The 22,477-nt window shown below is 37.4% G+C and overlaps 1 protein-coding gene across 3 annotated transcripts in view; it reads left to right on the top strand.

Moving 5' to 3' along the window:
- LOC141448148 (uncharacterized) overlaps positions 1-22,477 on the top strand; it is a 195,160-nt gene that overhangs the window by 95,813 nt on the left and 76,870 nt on the right. For all 3 annotated transcript variants that reach the window (XM_074116270.1, XM_074116271.1, XM_074116272.1), the window contains one exon: positions 17,640-17,744. The gene's annotated coding sequence lies outside the window, so the exon portion shown is untranslated. The remainder of the gene's footprint in view (positions 1-17,639; positions 17,745-22,477) is intronic.

Here is a 22,477-nt window from a genome sequence, read left to right as displayed (position 1 = left end):
GCGACAAATAAACCAAGGGAACCACAGAGGATCCGGAGTGTACCTTCTCCCCGTGACTTTTCTCATCAATACATGTGCTAAAAAAATTATTTATAACTTGGACTTTTTACTTAAAAAGAAAGTATGGTTAATATATGTTAAAGGAAATGTGGCAAGACTGCTAGCTCGGAAACGCACGACAGTTCTCTGGCAAATGGTTTTCACGATTTCCATTAAACTTCGTATAGTGACTAGAAGAAACTCTGTGAACTAGAACTTAACGAGAATAGAGCTCAGAGAAAGTCGTATTAAGACCAAATTCTTATTTTTTTTTTTTTTTACTTTAAAAGCTTGGACTCGATGGATGTAATGACGAAATGCTGTTACATTATTATGGTTTGCTGATAAAATGGCGGTATCATTGTAGATTGTATTGAATGGGCGGTTCCACCAAAAACGGGGAAGGAACGTAGGCAATCCAAAATAGTTCCCATTGTTCCCGGCCCACCCCTCATCTCATGAGAGATACCGGGGCTTCAAAGCATCTGCGCAAGGTGGGTCTTATTAGATCGGAACCGTCGTACAGATTGTGTCAGGAAGAGGAGGAGACGGCCTCTCACCTCGAGCGATCGCTCTATGAAACCTTTGGAACGCTGAGGCCGAAGTAGATAGTAGCGCAAAGAGTACTAGTAGGGAAAGTCCTCAACCTCTTTAGGAGGGGAGGTTTCGTCTACTAGATCTAAGAAGGGGCTGGCACAATAAGTCTCTTGTGGCTGCTGTGCCGTGGGGCGTAGGTCCCGTCCCATCTATCATTCTAATTGTAGGGGCTTCAATACCAACAAATCCGGCTAAAGTTTGCTAGATGCCAATACAATAAACTAATAAAGTAGTGACAGGACACTAGGGAACATGGCGACTCAATCGCCATAGAGCTCTGGAATAAACCTAGAAAGTTCTGGTAAAGATTACCAGATTCAACCGGTATCTCCGGTAGGGAAACATTTAACCTCCCGAAGACGAGAGATCTAGTTATTTTAGTTAATCTAGTTATCTAGTAGCGGTATCAAAAAATTGTAGAATTGAAAATCGGCTATTATAAGGACAAATTCTAAACGTTTAGGAAATTTAATTATGGAAATTGCCCTGAGAAAAAAGTCGAGTGAATTTTCACAACAGATTTTAATAAAAAAAAAGATTTCTCGGAGTTTTTATTAATTTTTATTTTAAGGAGGTACCGCACCCTACAAAATAATAAAGTTCAGAGAAAGACAAATATCTTAAAAAAATTCCAACAACTAAATTCCCCAATAATATTATTCATAATAACCCAGCTAAGCAAAGAACGCCATTGTAAAATGGTCCATTTTAATGAAAATTGTCTACAGATGAAAATTATATATCACCACAATCTGTTTTCCATGGAAAAACTTACATTATCACAAAAAGGTTAAAATTATTTGAAAATATGGAAAACCTGCTTATTTCAGCATTTATCCCAAAAGTTTTGTAACTGTTCATAGTTTAATGGATATTCATGCTGCACATACTTGCAGCATCAGCATCATATACGAGCTGCTGGAGTTGGGCTAACAGCAAAGTTTCATTGTACCGGAAACCGCCCACCCCAAAAGACAGACCCTAGTAGATATGTATATATAAAGGCGACCGACTTATAGTGGCTCCCTAGCGATTGGTTTGCCTGTACCAGTCTGGTGGTAGACTGTAGCAAACTGTCATTAACATAGATATTGGCTGGCAAAAGTGGGTGGGGTGGGAATGGAAACACGTCTCCGGAGTAGCGGAAGTATGTAGTAGGGTAGTGCACAGCATGAATTTTACACAAACTACTGGCTGCCGTAGTTGGAGGCGGCGGAGGTGGTACTTTGTCTGGAGTTGTTGACATATTAGATCTAGACGTCTACCAAGCCCCACTTCTTCTTCTATGCCTAAAAGGGGACACCTAATTGGTTTTCTCACCCATTATTAGCAATTAATATCTAAAAACAGGTTTTAAATTTTGATATTTTTCGTAGGGAATCTTCTGGAGGAAGGAAGCTTTATTTTTATGCCGGAAGTAGATTTTTGAATTATAATAAAAGGAGGTTTTTAGATTAAGCCGACACACCATGGGGGGGTGCGTTCCACTAAACGCTCACAACGATCAAAATATACCTTCAGCCGTTCCACATGGGCGACACGGCGGTCGTAGTGGTCGTGGCGAAAACGTCACTAATGACGTCACTATTAAGAGCCCACCTCAAGAGCTGTGGGTCGAAGTGGGTGTTCAGAAATTTGGCGCAATTTTTTAAAAGAAAAGATGGCGACCGAAAAAGTTATATCAGGTAAATGAAAGTATTATATCTCATGCCAAATAATTGAATGTGTTTCTCGAAAGTCTAAAAAAAAATAATAAAATGAAAAATTACTTATCCCTTTACAAACTAAATCACTGAATAACGACCAATTACACTGATAGTTAATAATGATAGTGGCCTAAGTTTTCGCTTTTCACTATTGCGATTTTGAATAAAATTCCATTCCACTCTTCATCGGAACTAGATGAAGAACTTTCTAAAGCATTATTACGTTGCATTAATAAATATCCTACTGTTGCCACAAAAGACATTTTAATTTTATTTAAACGTAAATTATAAATGTTGCATAAAAAATTGAATTATATATAAATATTTTTAATATAAGTCAACTTTACCAATAATTAATAAAGTTTATTATAACTGCTTATAAACGGGGTTAAAATTAAAAAACAACCTCTTTAAGCTTCTGACTTATTTTCGAGGTCGCCATTTGTAATGTTGAACATGAACTGTTAAAACGCGCCCCATAGTCCATTCCACTTCGAGTTTTCGATTGTAACGCTCGCAAGCAAGTGGAACTGGCAAAATCGCGCGGTCGTGAGCGTGGTCGTTGTGTTGACGCTTAGTGGAACGCATCCCATGGATATATCCCGTGCTCCTTAATGCATCCAGGGAGAGGTTATGGATTATCCCCCCTCGAAAATATATTGAAAAAATACATTTTTTTCGGATAATTGTAAAGTGGACTATCTCTCTCACCCTCTCTCTCTCTCTCACCCTCTTTCTCTCTCTCTCTCTATATATATATCTTACTTTCTCGCTCTATCTCTCACTCTATCTCTCTATCACTATCTCTATCTCTCTCTCTCTCTCTCTCTCTCTCTCTCTCTTGGACGTTGGCCTCCTCTATCACCTTTCCCCACACTCTTCTCTCACCAAAGCAATCCTCCTCCATGTCCTTACTCCCAGACTTCTGTCTTCCTCAACATCATCCACAGCCACCTAATTCTCGATCTTTCTCTTTTTCTCGCGCCCCCCTCCACTGGGTGCCCATTCATTATTTTCGTGGGATCTTCCATCCTCAATAAATGCCATAGCCATCTCAATCTTCCAATCTACTAAAATCCTTCTCCTGGTACAGGCTCTCTTATTTCCACTGTTCTTCCTAAAGTGGAACTATACATATATGCACTCATCTAAGATTATTCCAGTATTTTGGCGGCTTCTTTTCAAGGATAAGGGCAATTCTGGAGTAAGAGGTAGCTCCACTGGAAAGTGCCATTATTTCCGGTAGTTAGCAGGAAATATAGTCGGGTGAGTGAGTCACACCTGGATGTTGTAATATCCATGGCTACACTGTAATTTTACTGTAAGACAAAAAAAACCCTATTAAAAAGATGGCTGTACCAGCTAAGCTGTAATAAAATCGGGAAATTACCTGTAATAAAATGATAATAAATTTTAATTTTTATTATCCTGGAATCCTGGAATGATTGTTTTCCATTTAATTACGTAATATTTTTCCAGCAATCAATAATATTTTAAATCACATTAATTCTCTTTTCTTTTTTCTCTGAACGAAATAAAATCCAATTTAAAATGTATTCAATTCAATGAATAAACAAAAAAAAATAAATTGGCAAAGATTTGTAGGTTTTGTTGGTGAGGGAAGAGGGAAATGTGGAAACTTCAAGGGCTTTAAAGGAAAATGGTGGAAATTCAATTTTTTTTTTTATCCTTTCAACACTTTTCTTCATTTTATTTACTTATATTATTCAACTGTAACAGCTTAGAAGGAAACTCACCCAACTGTCCTTTCTTGTCCTTCATTTTGTCAGGAATATAGATTATTTCCCGAGTCTCTCTGTTAGAGCGTATTACACACTGATATTTGTATGTGACCTTCGTATTTTTGGGAGCCGGAATGCAAAGTAGCTGGAATTGTTGGTGTGCGGAATCTGTTAGTGAAAATATTAATATAACTTCCTTCTTCTGGAACTTCCTTCTTCTGGAACTTCCTTCTTCTGGAACTTCCTCCTTCTGGAACTTCCTTCTTCTGGAACTTCCTCCTTCTGGAACTTCCTTCTTCTGGAACTTCCTCCTTCTGGAACTTCCTTCTTCTGGAACTTCCTCCTTCTGCAACTTCCTTCTTCTGGAACTTCCTCCTTCTGCAACTTCCTCCTTCTGCAACTTCCTCCTTCTGCAACTTTCTCCTTCTGCAACTTCCTTCTTCTGGAACTTCCTCCTTCTGCAACTTTCTCCTTCTGCAACTATTCTTCGGATTCAAGAAGGAAAAAAAATGGGGTTTTTAATCCTCACAGCAATTTCTTCAGATCTTAAGATTTGATCACATAAAAGGTATCTGCAAAGTCATACTTCGGTAAAGTTGATTATCATCTTTAATAGTTACGCAGGTGGTATGACAGTACAAGTTACGAAAATGGCATTTTAGAGCGTGTTTCCACGCCCAGAAAATACTCTTCATTAATTTATTTTCAATAAAAAAAAATCGCAATAAGAATAAAAAAGAAAGTATTTAATAAAGCCTACTTCCGGTGGGCAAAATTTTAATCAAAAACTTATTGTCGTTAACTTTAGTCGAAATATCAAAAATTAGACGTTCTGAGATTGTTTGTAATTAGAGTTAAACTTGCTACTCACATACAAACGGATAAATTTGTAAAAACCACTTTTTCCTACTCAAGTGAAATCATAACGGGCATTTCCGGCTGAAAACTGAATCTCGAAAATCTCCCCCCCCATGTTTCCTAAAATAATAAAATAAAAAAAACATGTCGGAAATAATACGAAACCCAATCAGATTTCAATGGAGAACCGCCATCTTTGATTCACTTTGGTTAGTTTGTGGAAGTCTAAATGCACTACAGTACTGTATTGAGGGTTTAGTATATCATGATGAGCGGATGATTTGTTAGGAGTTGGTTTTGTTCTTTAACGTTCTGATAATCGTTTATTTATTAGATACAATCAACGCATTTTATTGCATTATAAGCAACAATATATAACATAACATATAACTTAAGGATTCAAAATTGGCAAGGAATCGGTCAAAATAAAAACAATAACTCGTCATTGAGGGAAGGGATTAGCTATGAGGTTAGCATACTGGACTCCCACGCGGAGGTCCCGGGTTCGAATCCAGCAGCTGACCCTTAGATTTTCTCTTCCTAGAAGCTTCTTACAGCTCACTGTCCGGTGATGGACAGTGTTGTCTGTAACGAGAGAACACTGTCCGGAGGCCGGCAGTGCACTGGAAAAAGCTCCGGGCGCTAATAACCTCAGCTGTTGATGCGCAAAAAAAAAAAAAAAAAAATAACTCGTCATTTTTATATTACTGATTTTTCAATTCACTAAATTGTTTTGTATTTTTTTGTATTAAGGCCCTGAAGAAGACAATATTTTTGTCGAAACGTTGGCAAAAAGATGAGTTATTGTTTTTTATTTGGACCGATTCCTTAATTTAATAGTTTACGGTCACGGAACCAATATATAACTCTCGAAAGTGGAGAAGTTATTCCAGCGGTAACACTCCAATAACATTTTACTTTCTATGGACTCTCGTCATCAGAGAGGAGATCGCGAGGCCACAAGTCTTTTAAGGCTGTCCTAGAAGTGTTGTCTGGAAATATTCTGGAAGATAGATATTGTACCAGTGGGATTGTGATGAGATTGAAATGTTAAGATGGAATTTTATCTTTGTTACGTGTTTTATCTACAACTTGTGTTTTGCACGAAAAGGATTGTTCAAATGTGGTTTTTGTTTTGATGACGTAGAAAGGGAGCGTCCAACTATAGACGGCAAAGACTTTGGGAGCCTTTGGAGGTTTTTGAGCGTTTGGTTGAAACCCCACAGTTCGATTGGCCATTAGCCCAGACTGGCTTTAAGTTAATATGCTTACATATCGTAAAGAAGTCTTTTGATCATTAGGTTTACATTTTTTTTTTTTTTGAAAAAAAAAGGAAATGATAACCCTTATTTTGAGTGATTTCCGGTTATTCATTTTCATTGGAAAATGAATAACCGGAAATGTGATTGGTTTTTACCACTTATTGACCAAAGTATTCCTCCACCGTTAAGGGCCACCAGAATCAAATAGTTCTTGCATTGTACGAGGGTGGTTTGAAAAGTTCTCGGAATCACCGCTAGATGTCAGTGCTAGAGCAACGAGGTTCCCGCGCAATAATCACACCTCCTTTGTGAGTGAACACGTGGCGCGTCCAGTGCTCTTGCTGCAGGAGAGTGGTAGTGACGACTCTTTGTTGTTGTTCCCGCGTAGTGATTTGTGACAAATGGGGGGGGGGAAACTGAGATTCGAGCAGTGATTAAGTACTTTGTAAAGAAAGGTATGAAAGCAAAGGAAATTCATGCCGACCTTCAGAACACACTGTAGGGACTCTGCTCCTTCATATTCAACTGTTGCCAAGTGGACCAGCTTTGTTTAAATTTGGTCGGGAGAGCTTAGATGATGATCCGCGTAGTGGACGGCCCAAAAAAGGGCTACGACCCCAGAATTTATCGCAAAAGTGCATAAAAAGGACATGGAGGATCGTCGACTGAAAGTGCGAGAGATTGCTGAAGCTCTAGATTAGATTAGATTGGACTAGGGCGGCCTCAGGGCCTACGCCACTGCGACCTCTTTGGGTATATTGTGGCTCCCCTAACTTTAAAGCTCACCCTCCAGACCTGTCCTTTTAATTAGACTCTTAATGCTGGAGAGCGACTCTTGGGTAAAGCTCACAGGCCTTGGTTTTTCCTCCCCGAGAAGTAACATCCTTAGCCAAACAAGCCCCTCACACTGGCACAACACGTGCAGTGCTGTTTCCTCCTCTTCCTGACAGAACCTACAGAGGCTATCATCTGCCAGGCCCATGCGATGCATGTGTTTTCTGAGTCTGCATTGGCCAGTTAATAGACCTACAATCATCCTGATAGCCCCACGGCCTTGGCGGATTAATTCTGCAGTCAGCCTCGGCGAATAGCCTTTAATAAACTCCTTCGCCTGTCTCTGTCCAGTGGTGGCAGACCACCACTCCTGAGACCTACTCTGCACCCATAAGTTAATGGTCGCAGTCTTAATACACTTCGGAACCCCAAAACAGGGCTCCGGGCCAACGAAGTATCTCGCAGAGCCTTCCCGGGCCAATAAATCTGCCGCTTCGTTACCCTTATGTCCTGAATGACCAGGTACCCAGACCAGAAAGACCTTATTTTGGTCACTAATTTCCTTCAGGGCACCCAGACAGTCCCAAACCAGTTTTGAGTTAACCTGATAGGAACTAATTGCCCGTAGAGCAGCCTGACTATCCGAGAAAATTACGACTTTAGAATTAATAATTCCTCGCCCTTCAATCTCGGTAGCACAGAACCTAATTGCAGCCAGCTCAGCCTGAAAAACTGTAGCTAGCTTCCCTAGGCTAACCGAAAAGCTACATTTCGGCTTCACCCCGTACACTCCCGCTCCCACTCCCCCCTCCATCTTGGAGCCATCAGTGTACCACATTGAATCTCCCACCACTGGGGGTCCACGTCTCCAAGCCTCCCGGTCTCCAATACAGACTTTGAACGGCTTGTCGAAGTTATATTTGGGAGTCATAGAATCCGAAGGCAGGCCCAAAATAGAATCGGCCTCCAGCTCCTCATATAACTCTTGATATGCTCCTCCATGCCTGACGGTAATAGGAGCTTGTCCTTCCATAAGCCTAACGACAACGGCCCTTGCAACGCCTTGAATGTATATGTGCAGTGGGGGCAGATTTAACAAAACCTCCAAGGCCGCAGTAGGGGAGGTCCTCATGGCACCAGTGACACTCAGGCAAGCTAGCCTTTGAATACCACTGAGCGCCCGGACTCCACCCACCTGCAAGGTTTTTGCCCACCAAGCCACCGCCCCATGTGACACCATGGGTCTTACTACACTCTTGTAAATCCAGAAGCTCTAGGGATGTCATCTGAATTTTCCTCAGGCAATCCATTTCCCGAGCATCATCACCATTTCCGATTGAAAAAAAAAGAAAAGAAAACTCACTGAAAAATAAGTTTAAGCTGATCGTAACATTTTCTTTTCCAAGAATAGAGAAGGTTTTCCACCAGAGTTTTTTTCCATTGTTTTCCCAAGGCAAAAATCACAAATATCGTATTTGACAAAAAAGGGTTATAGTATTACAAGAACATATTACAAACGGCAGTTTTTTTTGGGGGGGGGGAAATAAAACAAGTAGAGAGAGCAGGTTGAAAGAAAAGTTTAGCGGACGTCAACGCTGGAAATCCCAAGTCAACTTGACTGGGGAAAGGTTTATTTGTTGGCCTGAGGTTTATTGAGTTACGGGTGAGAAAAATTCTTCCGTCAATAAAGGACAAGAAAAATTCCTCTATTTTTCACTGGCTACAATTCTTCAGATTTAAACTTACACATTTTCCACAAACTCCGAATTTTCTAAACATATTTAGCTTTTACCAAAATCATTGATTGGTGTAATTAGATGGAAATGCCAGTCTAGAGAGGGGGAGCCGATCCCCCTAAACTAGTGAAATTATTCGAATACAAGTTATTGATCTTCAACATGAATCTTGATCTTCAAGAAATCTAGAGACAATCGTAATTAGCATATTGAGAAAAGATCTCAGAAAAATGGTACTTCCATTTTTGGGGGGGGACCTTCTTAAGTCTACCTGAAGAGATGCTTTTCCGGGGCCATTTCATGTCTTTTAAGAAGACAGCATGTGCGGGTCAACTACCGGCGATCAGAAACTGCTTAGTGGTTTACCTTTTGACCACCAGGTTGTACATGTATGACACGCTAACTACGTTCCTCTCCAGTTCATAAGCTACAAGAAGCTATAGGTGAAAGGGCATTCCTCGAAACCAAGAAACGCCAGATTTAGCTACTGAACAGAATGCAAGATGCCCCCAGAAGAGGCGTTTCTAGATAGCACCTAAATCGGTTCTAGAATTGAGTACCGTTGCATCCCAGAATAGAAATCTTTCTCTCTATATCCTCTGGCTGTAAGTTCACGAAGGATCTTGGACTCCTCTATCACCTTTCCCCACTCCTCTCTCGCCAAAGCAATCCTCCTCCATGTCCTTACTCTATCACCTCTGACCCTACTGTCCACAAAGGGGTTCCTCTACCACCCTTAATCCACTCCTCTCACACCAAAGCAATCCTCCTCCGTGTCCTTACTCCCAGATTTCTAATATCTTCTTCTACATCATCCAGCCCACCTAATTCTCGGTCTTCCTCTATTTCTGGCTCCACCCCTGTGGGCCCATTCATTATTTTCCTGGGAAATACGGAATCTTCCATCCTCATTAAATGCCTTAGCCATCTCAATCTTCTCCCTTTTAATCCATCCTACTAAATCCTGCTCCTGGTTCAGCGCTCTTATTTCTCCTGTTCTTCCTAATTCCCCTTCTTTCACTGGGCCAAAAATTTTCCTTACAATCTTCCTATCCTTCCTCTCTTGGGAGAGACTAGAAATCTACCTTCTCCAAATACTACTAATCCTCACTATTTCTTAGTAACACCATGAAAGTCACAGAAATTAAAAAAGAAACTGAAGAATGGAGGGAAGTTCCTACTTCCTGCCCCCTCCCCCTCCCAAAAGCGTGTACCTTCGATAAAAATCGATTTTGAAAAGTTGCCATTTCCGCGCAGCACTTCCTATATTTTTTATATAAACAGGAAGTACGTAGCTAATAAAAATAAATGGTTTTCCGAACATTAGCATAAAAAACGTTACTTTTTTTAAGTTACTTATTAGTATAAATAAGTACCTTGATTCTAGTCACTAATGAATAAAAACTTTTTTTAAACAAGAACTTATAACTTTAAAATTTAGGCAGAATTAAATTGCATTATCAATTAACCCCACTTATCCACGGCTGTTTTGATTTTCACCCTTTTATATATATATATATATATACCATATATATATATGGCAGTGAAAATATCACTCTCTCGCTCGTTATTTAAATGTATTTCCTTCATCCAGTGAAAAGTAATTATATGTAAATTTATTCAATTTAAATATATAGGAAGGCATTGGAATTCTCCACAAGCTGACAGTCTAGATCGCCAATAAAATTTCAACATTTTTAGATACATACAATAATTAGATTAACATCCAAATTTAGCTTTATAATACGTAATAGATACGTAATAGATGATCTGACCAATCACAAGACTTCCTCTTACGATTATTCTTAAGGCTCTAACTCACAAATATTCTTTGATTTAGGTACGAAATGGAGTCATCATTTACTTTTCACCAACATTCTAAAGTTTGTAACCGTAAATCATACTATAAACCTTGTAGGAAAGCCTAGCTCAAATCCCTCTTCCATGGAAAATACATTTTCCCGGAAAAAATGCAAGTTATAGATAATTTACAGAAAAACGTGGGAGTCACTTTTCCAAGGAAGTTAACAATGTATTGGGCAAACAGTTACCACCGGTTAAAGAATTTGAGAATTAGATTTTAGCTACACATTGTTTTTTATCCCCTTTCAACAGTAAACAAGAGCTAGAAAACCGTATCTTACAGGAAAATTGGGGGATTTAAAGAAAATCTAGTTACCCACAATTCCAGAATTGCCTTTATTAGAATTTTCAAGAGATCCATTTTTTACGAATAAAAATTAAAAATCTACAAATATGAATAATTTATCTAGTTTCGAGCAAATCTTTAAATACTGGAAAAAAATGTGCATTAAATGGGACTTCCGGTCAGCCGACTTCCTTCAAATTAGAAAATTTAGTTGCATGATAGATCGGTTATTGGTTATCATCATGCAGGTGGTAAAACAATGAAATATACAAAAATGCTAGTCGCCACGATAGTCGAGCGGTTATAGGCTAGACCCGCAAAGCTAAGATGTATTGTGGTACTAGTCTAGCCCTTGGATTTTATTTAATGGTTAATATGAGAAATTTATAGTCAAGTAGGTTAGGCGGCTATAGGCCAGACCCGCAGAGCTAAGATGTATTGCGGTACTAGTCTAACTCTTGGATTTTATTTAATGGTTAATATGAGAAATTTATAGTAAAGTATGTTAGGAGGTTATAGGCTAGACCCGCAAAGCTAAGATGTATTGCGGTACTAGTCTAGTCCTTGGATTTTATTTAATGGTTAATATGAGAAATTTATAGTAAAGTATGTTAGGCGGTTATAGGCTAGACCCGCAAAGCTAAGATGTATTGCGGTACTAGTCTAGCCCTTGGATTTTATTAAATGGTTAATATTAGTTTATAGTAAAGTGTGTTTGTTAGTCGCCTCTGTCCACTACACCTAATTTGGTAGTTGGATGTAAAGTGCCGCCTGAAAAAGTAGGTAATTACTTTACTTTACTTTACAAAAATGGCTTTTAAAGGGAAGCAGCTTTCCCAAAAGTCCCTGTGACGCAATTTTTTTTTTCTGGTGGTGGAGGGGTGGAATAAAACTAGCCCAGGGGAGTGGAAAATTGATTTAATAAATTTATTTTAAACTGAATCTGAAGTACTTCAGTCAACAAGAGAGATCATCTTTGTTAATACCCAGTTAGTCCAGCTTCTTTTAAGATCGTTGGCTTTGTTGAAGTCTCAGCAGAATGTTAGGGTAACAAAAAAAATGGGTCTAGAAGAGAGGTTTGGTCAGACAGTTTGTGCAAATGGTAAAAACCCATCACTTGAACTAACTTCCTCCAACAATTCTAACTTAACCTTCACAACATTTCAGCACTTGTGAGTTTTTTTTCTCCTCTCTCTTTTTATGTATATTATAACAAACTACCTGTCTGTATTGCCCCATTGGGAAATTTGGTTCCCAGTATGGCCAACCTAAACAAACATTGTCACACATTCACTACGTGGTAGATCCACTCTAACTATAGCTCAAACTTGGCGAGACTTCCGTTAGGAAAAAAAAAAAACATATATATACACCATGAAAATAGAAAATAATCCAATAGAAAGAAAATTGATTCTAAGTTTTCCTAACAAAGATAAGTCCAGGGTGAAGACTCACATGATTTGTCCAAAAAAGTTTGATTTATTTATTTTGATTGGTAAATTTTGCCCTGGAACTTTTAATAAAATAATTAATGTAGATTAATTAACTTAGGGTTGATGGACTTTTGGTCGATGATTACCACACAGGAAGTAAGACGTAGAAGGTTCATTAGGAGTGTGACCAGCTAACCTAGAGTGTTCGGTTCGATTACGATCGAATTCCGTCATTTCGTGTCAAAAACTGTCTGTATAAGTTAACTCTCTACATCCAGTAGAGCGGGTTTGGCCATATCGATATCTCCTTTCGTATTTATTAGATTGCAATGAATTCTTCACCGAATTTTAGAGAATAGTTAGCTCTCTATAACTGGTATAAATTGCATTGTTTTAGTGATAACAGTTTATGAGATATAGAAGGTTAAATTTTGGTAAGTTTAAATATACGTTCAAATTTCAAACCTTTATATCTCCTTTCGTATTCATTAGATTTCAATGAATTCTTTACCAAATTATAGATAAAAGTCTGCTCTATAACTGGTATAAATAGCAATGTTTTAGTGATAATAGTTAATGAGAAATAGAAGGTTAAATTTTGGTAGGTTTGCAAATACTTTCAAATTTCAAACCTTTATATCTTCTTTCGTATTCATTAGATTTCAATGAATTCTTTACCAAATTGTAGAGAATAGTTAGCTCTATAACTGGTATAAATCGCAGCGTTTTAGTGATAATAGTTAGTGAGATATAGAAGGTTAAATTTTGGTAGGGTTACATATACGTTCAAATTTCAATCCTTTATATCTCCTTTTGTATTCATTAGATTTCAATGAATTCTTCTTCGAATTGTAGAGAAAAGTTAGCTTCATAACTGGTATAAATCGCAGCGTTTTAGTGATAATAGTTAGTGAGATATAGAAGGTTAAATTTTGGTAGGTTTACATATACGTTCAAATTTCAATCCTTTATATCTCCTTTCGTATTCATTAAATTTCAATGAATTCTTCTTCGAATTGTAGAGAAAAGTTAGCTTCATAACTGGTATAAATCGCAGCGTTTTAGTGATAATAGTTAGTGAGATATAGAAGGTTAAATTTTGGTAGGTTTACATATAAGTTCAAATTTCAATCCTTTATATCTCCTTTCGTATTCATTAAATTTCAATGAATTCTTTACCAAATTGTAGATAAACGTCTGCTCTATAACTGGTATAAATAGCAATGTTTAAGTTATTTAGTTAATGAGATATACATAGAAGGATAAAGTTTGGAAGTTTGCAAATACCTTCAAATTTCAAACCTTTATATCTCCTTTCATATCCATTAGATTGCAATGATTTCTTCACCGAATTGTAGAGAAAAGTTAGCCCTATAAATGATAGAAATAGCAATGTTTTAGTGATAATAGTTATTGAGATATGGAAGGTTAAATTTTGGTAGGTTTGCAAATACTTTCAAATTTCAAACCTTTATATCTTCTTTCGTATTCATTAGATTTCAATGAATTCTTCATCGAATTGTAGAAAAAAGTTAGCTCTATAACTGGTAGAAATAGCAATGTTTTAGTGATAATAGTCAAATTATCGTATATAGAAGGTTAAATTTTGTAGGTTTTTGGAGGCACTCCTAGATGTCTCCAGGTGAGGCCTAACTCGTTTAACTTATCTTCTTTGGAAAAACGAATCCCTGAATATTTTCAATGAAATCTCTCAATCTAAATCATTCTTCTTTCTTACTTAAGAGCAAGCGGAAGTAATAAGATCGCTCCATTCTTCATGACTTTTTTTTTGTAAAAACGAGTTAGCTAACATAGAAATCCTTAATCTAGACTGTTTTAGTAATTGGATTAGTAAAAGAGCGTGAGTAGCGGAACTTAGCTACAGCGGAAGGTTAATTTAACATGGAGTGGCATGTGTTTGTGGAGGAAGTGAATCAACAACAGGGACACGGCCAAACTTCCTGCTAATAATAAACTAATTTCCCTTCCGCCCTTAACTTTCCTCTTTCAAGACGGACACTCTCCTCTGCCGGGTCAGTTATTGAATTAACATTTCTTCTACAGCTCTTCAGGTGGGGGAAAAGTTACTTTTAGTAGATGCTTTATTAGTAGTAGTATTATTTAATTTTCTGTATCAGTAAAGTAATTTTAGTAATTTTATTGTTTGTGACGTAACCTTTTGGGCAAACTTGAAGTTTAATTAAAGAAAATTCAAAAAATAAATAAATAAAAAACAGTAAAATTTCCAAAGTTCAACTTTTCTTGAAAGAAAACCCAACATTTTAGGCCTTTTTACAAGAATTGATTTCTCTCTTTTTAGTCATCACCTACTGACACAGAAATTACCTTAAGTTAGTAAGAGAATTAGGCGCCACGATAGCCGAGCGGTTATACGCTAGACCCGCAAAGCTAAGATGTATTGCGGTACTAGTATAGCTCTTGGATTTTATTTAATAGTTAATATGCGAAATATATAGTTAAGTATGTTAGGTGGTTATAGGCTAGACCCGCAAAGCTAAGATGTATTGCGGTACTAGTCTAGCCCTTAGATTTTATTTAATGGTTAATATGAGAAATTTGTAGTAAAGTATGTTAGGCGGTTATAGGCTAGACCCGCAAAGCTAAGATGTATTGTTGGTTTAGTGGGTTCGATTCCTCCGGTCTAGGGCCTTGGATTTTATTTAATGGTTAATATGAGAAATTTACAGTAAAGTATGCTAGGCGGTGGTAGGCTAGACCCGCAATGCTAAGATGTATTGCGGTGCTAGTCTAGGCCTTGGATTTTATTTAATGGTTAATATGAGAAATTTATAGTAAAGTATGTTAGTCGCCTCCGTTCATGACGCCTAATTTGGTAGTTGGACGTAAAGCCTGCCTGGAAAAATTGGGCATTACTTTACTTTAGTAAGAGAATTCAGATCTAGCTGTCTCGAACACTCTTCCTCTTTGGAAACAATGGACTTGACTTTTTTTGCTGGCACTGCTACGAAGTCGCGCTGCCTTCAACTGTATCCTTTTGTCTTTGTGTGTGTAATCATACACAATATTGACTACTTCTACTTCCACTTTCTAGTTTCGAGAGAAGAAAGAGACTTTCGAACACTTTACAAATACTCTATTTACAATTCTTGAAAGAACTTGAGACTGTATGACCAGCTGTTCAAAGAAGAAGAAAAAAAAAAATAGCTTTCAAGGAGGAAATAAGATGTCATTCTCTTAGATGGAGAGTATTTGTTTCTGAACCTCCTTATTGTACGACTGCTGGAAGACGGCGGCGGTGGAGACACACTCCTGGAGAAGCTAGGGTGATATGGTGTTGAATAAAAGACGACTTCAACAGAGAAGAGGAGAGTCTCTTTCTTTAAACAAGTACTGTCTGTTTGGAGAGGCTGTTAAGGACCATTCTTCCGGTAGCCACTTGCATGGAATGGGGATCATGAACAAGTTCTAAACATCTCATTTCCTGGACAACTTGCAGGTTGTCCAGGAACATCTTGGTTCTAGAAGTAACTGACAGTTACTTGTAGTGTTTCACTTTTTCCTAAAATTTGTATTGAATTTTAATTTTGCGATTTTTACCGGAAGTATCCGTTTTAATGTATCGTGAGAAAGAGGAAGTGATTTTAACCAATTGGTCTGTCCGTCTGCGCCTATGTGTGTAGGGTATGTAGACACACCTAACTCAAAAAACAAACCATAGCAAGTTGAAATACGATATTTTGCTTAGGTACCATCAAAGAACGCCATTATGAGTTTCCGGTTTAAGTTTACAACCGGAAATACCACTTTACTCTGAATCGTTTTCCATTTTTTCTTTCTTTTTCTTTTTAAGTTCTTAGATCTGTGCACCGGGCAGAAAACAGGTATCAGTTATATTAAAAACATTTTGGAATCTGTGACCGACTTTTAACACGCAGATGCCCAGGATAATCCCGGTAAGAGTAAAAGGCAGTGCTTCTTCGATTAGAGTTTTTTTTTCTAAACAGGAATCTCTATAGTTCCACTTTACGGTATTGAGAGAACACTCTTCGGAGATAGGCAGTTCTCTGGAGAAGAACTCCAGTCACTAATCTATTCTTCAAATGTTGGCTAACTGTAATTTGGTAAAAACAATTACAATGTTCACTTCCTGTCTTATCAAATGTATGTCGTCATCACAAAGAGGGGGGGGGGAAACCTCACCACGATTATCGACGCTCTAGACCGCACCAAGAGAGTTTCCCCCTTTTGCTGGAGAGAAACCAAGATGTACTCCCGAAGTACCTGGAGTGGTGGTAACAGTAATGGAATTCACTTTACGAAGAACCTTGAAGTCTGACGTAGCTTTGTACTTTGTTAACTGGTGGCTGGAAAAGCCAGGGAAAAAATAAATAAATGAAAAGATAAAGATTTTTGTATTATATGAAAACGAGAAAACTGTAATTATAATAGAAAAGTATTTTTCTTCTTATTATTAAAGCGGGAAAACTTGTCTTAAATGTGATTTTAACGGAGAATTTTCCAGAGCAGTGACTTCAGCTGGGTTTTCTTCCCGGGGAAAATTATTCATCTCTCTCTCTCTCTTTAGCCGACTTCCTGTCGGTTTCGTGCTTTCCTTAGGAATGTGGCTTTCCCGCAATTTACTTTTGTTCAACCAACTTTATGACGAAATTCGCCTTTTTACATGCTCCATTAGATATATTTTTTTTTCGAGTTTTTCCATTTCGACTTATTGTCCCAAATTGGAACTTTAGCAATGGTTTCCAAATATATTTTTTTGGAGCGGTTCAATCTGCGAGAATTTGTCAACATATTGTTAGATTAACTGAGTTTAAGGTAAAGTTTTAGGTAATCCGACTAGGTAACCCGTAAGTGCAATTTTTAAATGTAATTTTTCGAAAAATTGCTTTTACACAGGAAATAAATGTTATAAAGAACACTTTTCTATGACGTGGGGTGGCAAAGTATTTCCTTTTTTCTTTTTTAAATACTTTTTTGAGATTTCCTTATCCGCTCCTTGGAGCGTGGTGATGAGGCTTAAAAGCAACGGTAACTCAATCATTTTTAGAGTTCCGGTACACTCGTAACAAAAATGCGTAGTACTGTCTATTGGCTGGAGTAGTGGTTTCTAATTACGAAGGAAAATGCAGCAAGTTACATTGTTGCAGTACCACCAAGTCTATTAGTTTTATTGTGTTTCTATTATATAATTAAAATTCATGTATGATTGCAACATACAAAATAATAAAGTTGTATAATATTAGATCGAACAAACGGAAACGCCTGGTTAGTGTTCAGGAATCACAATAAAAGGAAGTCGTATGAGTGTTTTACAAATGATTTCTCCTTTTTTCTCTGTTGCAGGTGAAGTAAAATTACTGAAAAAAAATAATAAAAAAAATTATCGTATCAAAATGAAGAACCGGAAGTACATGCGCGGAAGAAGTCACAGTTTGTACGAACAATTTGGTAAGTGTATTTAGACTTTTCTCTTTTTAATTGAGGGATAATTTTTTTTTTTTTTGCATTTATTTATGCTACAATCAGCGCGTTAGCGCTATAAGTAACAGTGATAACAGAGTTACATTGAATAACAGAAGTATACGAGTGGAGAAGTTAGCCAGTGGTAACACTCCCAAATATTAGATGGTTAGCCACTCTCTTCACTGGAGAGGAGATCACGAGGCCACTGTCTTTTAAGACGTCTTGTCCGGGTTATCAGGAAGAGTACTAGAAGAAAGATTTTGAGCTAGAGGGATTTATATGAGATTGAGAGGCTGAAGAGGAGTTTTCTGTATCGTGTTTTCAGTGACTTTTGCGATAAAGGGAATGTTAAGGTCAGTGTGTATAGTCAGGCTGGGAGACATAAAAAGGAGCGTGTACAATAGTTCGAGGTATTTTAGATTGTAGAGATTGAATCCTTTGGAGATTAGTTGAATCCCACAGCTATAGACCATACGCCCAGAAGGGTTTCAAAATAGCAGTATAAATTAGTCTTTTGTTGTCCAGAGAGAGTTTTGATCTGTCGTCTAAGAGTCTTTTAAGTAGTCAATAGCGTCTGTTCAGTTCTGTTCTTTTAAGTCTAGTGTGGGGTTCCAAGAAAGAGGGATAATTTAAATTTGAAAAGCATTGCTTACAGCCTAGATTTAGAACTATTATTTTTACGATTTCTTTTTCTTGAAAAATCCATTTTGATAGTTCTAAAGAAAAATTTGGTTTTTCCGAAGCAATTTAAATAAATTTTTAAAATTGAAAATTTAAAAAAATTAGTTCCAACTTCGAATACAGGACCAAGAGAAGGTTATTTTAGTTCTTACATCAGTTACAACTTCCAGAATACTGAAGTTAGTGCGGTCAACCCATCAATCTTCTTATTGGTCCGAAGAAGGAACCAAATAGGGTGGAGCTGTCCCGGGGATTGGATTGGAAGAATTCTCACGCCCTGAATGTGTTTAAAATAACCGTCAACATGTTTGCTATATGGAGCGGAAAAGAAATAGTTCTAATCTTTAACAGCAAGTTTGTGCCTGTAGGTGTGCGTGTGTGTATCGATAAGATTTATCGAATGAGGCACATACTCCTCAAATCGATACTCTAGGATATCCAGTTTCTTGTTCTTTAATTGCATTTTCCAGTCTGTTTTCTTTTGCTCTTCTAATTCCCATCTTAAACTTAAATTAATTGACCACCCACGTACAGCCTGTGTTACACCTGTTACTTCTCCCAATATAGTACTAATACTAAGTTTCAAGTCATTCTGGATACGCTCTATTTTTGGAGGGATTGTTGACGGTTGTCTCTTACAGGATTCTCTGAGTCAGGGTCCTTTACGAGTTTTAAAAAGATGTTAATCCTTTGAATGATATCACCAACCTAGGGTATAGACCCATTACCAAAATTCTTAACTTTAAAGAAAACAGTTTTCCTTTTTAGCGCTAGCTTTTCACTTATTCTTGTGCAATTTTCACGATATAGACTTTCCCGTTTTTTTAGATTGCAAATTTTCACCACTGACTGGAGATTTTAAGTAGATTTCTAAGAAAAGACGGACGTCACTTCCGGTAAAGGGAAGTTGTCTTCAGTGTTCACTTCTCTTCCACTTACCTTCTCCCCCCTCCCTCGCTGACATCATCCTTCCAGAATAAACAAGCGAATCATAAACTTCTAGTTCAATTACAACATATAATATTGTCCTACATACATAATTTATGTTAGCTTGGCCTAGACATAAAACAGCCTCCTCGTATGTTGCAAAATCCAAGACAAAATACAAAAACAGGTGAGCAAACAGTTAGAGCTATGTACCACGAAGTGGTGCTATTCATTTGACATTGTATTTCATACAATAGTTTAACAACAATTCATTTAAACAATAACTAAACTGTTGAACGACCAAAACAAAGAACATTCTTATGTTTGTAAAGTACTATACTACATAATTATATAGCAAACGTTTTCCAAATACAAGTTAGCAATCCTCTAGATTAACAGTTGTGCCAACCTATTTCCATTAGATGGAAAATTTTGCTAGTATTGTCACACAGAATTAGGGGATTCAAAAGTATGGAAAAAGTGGCAGGGAAAGATTTAAAGGGTTAAAGCTTCAGGTAGGGCTCAGAACAGTAGAAGCTGCCTAAGCATCAGAGTATTTAAGGACGCCAGACCACCGCTCAGGACACTCAATCGCATCCAGGGCATTACATTCACTCCCTGAGGATTCATTCTTATACACTGATCACGACCTTACTCTACTCGTCATTCAGTTTCTCTTAGCAATAGAAGTATTATAATCATTTCCGCTCGTTCCTAAGTAAGTGTTAATCCTAGCCATTAAACTCTTAGCCAGTAATATTATCTTTTATTCTATTTCAGCCCTTCAGCCTTCCTAATCTAATCCCAATATTCCGCTCGTGCCTATAAATTAATAGCTACTTAAATCTCCTTTTTTCGGAGCTGTTCTAATCGACATCAACCTCAACTGTTGCTAATAACACACCAGCTTTATTTATACAAAAATTATATTAGGTAGCGGGAGAATAAGTTTGGGGAAAAATAGTTATTTATTGTACAAGTTTTCACTTAGAAGTCCACAGTTTTTCTTCCCACACGAAAGTATTACCCATATTAACCATTAAATAAAATCCAAGGGCTAGACTAGTACCGCAATACATCTTAGCTTTGCGGGTCTAGCCTATAACCGCCTAACATACTTTACTATAAATATCTCATATTAACCATTAAATAAAATGCAAGGGCTATACTAGTACCGCAATACATCTTAGCTTTGCGGGTCTAGCCTATAACCGCCTAACATACTTTACTGTAAATTTCTCATATTAACCTTTAAATAAAATCCAAGGCCTAGACTAGTACCGCAATACATCTTAGCTTTGCGGGTCTAGCCTATGACCGCCTAACATACTTTACTATAAATTTCTCATATTAACCATTAAATAAAATGCAAGGGCTATACTAGTACCGCAATACATCTTAGCTTTGCGGGTCTAGCCTATAACCGCCTAACATACTTTACTGTAAATTTCTCATATTAACCTTTAAATAAAATCCAAGGCCTAGACTAGTACCGCAATACATCTTAGCTTTGCGGGTCTAGCCTATAACCGCCTAACATACTTTACTGTAAATTTCTCATATTAACCTTTAAATAAAATCCAAGGCCTAGACTAGTACCGCAATACATCTTAGCTTTGCGGGTCTAGTCTATAACCGCTTGACTACCGTGGCGCGTTGTTCCCACACGAGCGCATCTTGGAAAACTGATAGAATCAGTGGAAACGATTTTCTTATTTTTATTTTTTTTAATATATTCACTTTTGCTTCTTCTAATTCTTTTAATAATTCAGAAGATAAAAATCAAAAACTTAGGCGAAATGGTTATCTGTTGGTTAGGTTAGGGTTAGGTAATAGAATACCGCGGAATAACTAACCGTATAGATTAGTGACTTCAAAGCTGGTACTTACGGCGGAAATCAATACAGAAAATCGAAACGATTACGATACTTCCTCTACGTAACCGGAAATGGAAACCCAGAGAGAGAGGGAGAGAGAGAGGAAATTGGATTTCCCTAAACTCGTTAACGGTATGTTACAGTAAGATAATACAGAATATTTATTCTAACTTTGATCAATCTAAAACTGATTGAATTGACCAACATTGGACATGACGAGATAAATAATTCTACGAAAGAAGTAATGTACTATATATTTTCATTCTTTGGGAAAAACAATTGTAACTGACAAAAACTGTGTAATAGGTGGGTGTCATGGGGCGGAAGTGGTTTCTACGTGAACACGCAAACCATATCGCGTACATGTGTGACGTGTATTTTCTGACTGGGCTGCCTGGTTTCTTTACATGTCTGCTGATATTCTGTCAGTGTGTAATACTTTTGCTTATATAGTTAAGGAACAACTCCATTAGCAATGTTGCAAAACTATTAGTAGCAATAGTTTCAAAACTATAACGAAATGTGTATAGATTTAGGCAATTTACGTACTTCCTTCCTGTATCTATTATTGGTAAATGGAAATATTGTTATAGGTCAGATTTTAGTTGCTGAGTCTAATATGGACTATCACACGATTTCCTGTTACTACCACAATTACATTCTATTTTTGGAGGGGGGATAAGGGGAGATTTTGACGAAGGGATGCTGAGAAATTCTAAATGGGTATTGGAAAGCGAGGATGCCTTAGCTCCGGGATTGGTAATCCCTCACTTTCTAGAGACAACATGAGTAAGTGAACTTTCTAAGGAAAGTTTCTGTTGTTCATCCTTTTTGGTGACTGATTCATAGTTTCAATAGGATGAAAAAATACTTGCCATTTCAGTCGTGATACATTTATTCTGCCGAACTTTCGACCTAGGGACTAGGTCATCAAATACGTATCATCATAGATGACCTAGTCCCTAAGTCGAAAGCTCGGCAGAATTAAGGTATCACGACTGAAATGGCAATTATTTTTTCATCCTATTTTCTAAGGAACTTTATTCCCAGTTTGAGACCAAGGATTCAGTGTTGCAGTGGATCGCTCTTTCGGCCTTAAAGAACATATACGATCGTGCGGTTGAGAAATGGGACAGAACGTTTACCTCATGGTCCTACTCCTGCGGGGAATAGATTTCCCAGCATCTTCCTTGGATGGAACCCAAGTTCTTCCAGAAATTTTTGTATCTTGCG

Source organism: Rhodnius prolixus, unplaced genomic scaffold (genome assembly GCF_049639745.1).
Source record: "Rhodnius prolixus isolate KJV_2025 unplaced genomic scaffold, Rpr scaffold_13, whole genome shotgun sequence".
Lineage (NCBI taxonomy): Eukaryota > Metazoa > Arthropoda > Insecta > Hemiptera > Reduviidae > Rhodnius > Rhodnius prolixus.
Note: the sequence above shows the minus strand (reverse complement) of the source record. Positions and strands in the feature narration are given on the sequence as shown.